Consider the following 1,126-nt stretch of genomic DNA (forward strand, 5'->3'; position numbering starts at 1 on the left):
CTGTCTGATATGGCGATGAGTACACAGTCTTACCTCCCTCCTTTTACTTCTTGGACCCAATTTAGTTCCACTTAGAAAAGAGAATAGATAGTATCATGGGCAGTAATATAGTGCATGCGGGGGTAGAGTCTAACAGTAACCATAGATTCCCTCCAAGTCTAAGATGCCAGTAGAAAAACACTTATATATGATGTAGATGATGACACCACTGTCAGTGTCCACAACGGTGGGCAGAAGTCACAATGATAAACTTTTTAAAAATCTGTCCTGTTTATGTCTTTTTAAAATATTCAGTAATAAGCACTGCACCAAACTAAGATTTAGTGTCTCTGACTGGCCCTTTGAGGGACTCTTAGCTTTTTTAATGAATCCCTTCCCCCAAGAGAGAACATCTGCTATTTCCAACATGCAGAAATCAGCAGTGACCTGAGCCCGCATAAATGGTCAAATAGCCAGAGAACCTGGCAATTTTCCCAGACTGTGTGTGAGACATGTCCCTCCTTAGTGGAGACCCAAAGGTACATTCCCTGCCCAAGATCTGCATACTGAGGATGACATGCACATCAAATGTGAGGGGTGAAGTTAAAATCCACTGGTCCTGAAAAGCTTGCTTCTCTTGTTCTATTGTTCAGGTTGCTGCTGCTGCTGCTGTTTGGGGTTTTTGTTTGTTTTGCTTTTTTTTTTAGCAAAATGTCTGATACTTAGTAGGTACTTAGTAAATGCTTATTGCCTCAAGGGACATGGGTTTTTATTTCTTTAATAGCAACCCTTAAACCAGGTTTCAAGGGAAAAAAAAAAGATGTAGATTTCCCCGTATTTCAAAATATATAGCACATAACCCTGTTGGGGGAAAAAAGACTCACTGTTTACAATTAAGGGCATATATTGATAAAAAGCTGTATTTTGTCCATAGGTAAAATCCATGGCATAGAAAAAGCATGAGTTGCCTCATAGGAAAGGGAAATGTCTTTAGGTTAAGCATGCCTCTGAACAGAATTCATTCCTCCTATTTCTCAGAAGTGGTCATAGCATTCAAAGCACTTAGATTTGCTGGGTTCCCTAATGGTTAGCCAGTGTCCTTAGAGACAGCTTATTGTGTTCCAGGAGGTAGAATAGAGACTTTGTA

The sequence above is a fragment of the Petaurus breviceps genome, unplaced genomic scaffold, assembly GCF_028583685.1.
Source record: "Petaurus breviceps papuanus isolate PSGF00001 unplaced genomic scaffold, PetGlider_PUasm1.0 151, whole genome shotgun sequence".
Classification (NCBI taxonomy): domain Eukaryota; kingdom Metazoa; phylum Chordata; class Mammalia; order Diprotodontia; family Petauridae; genus Petaurus; species Petaurus breviceps.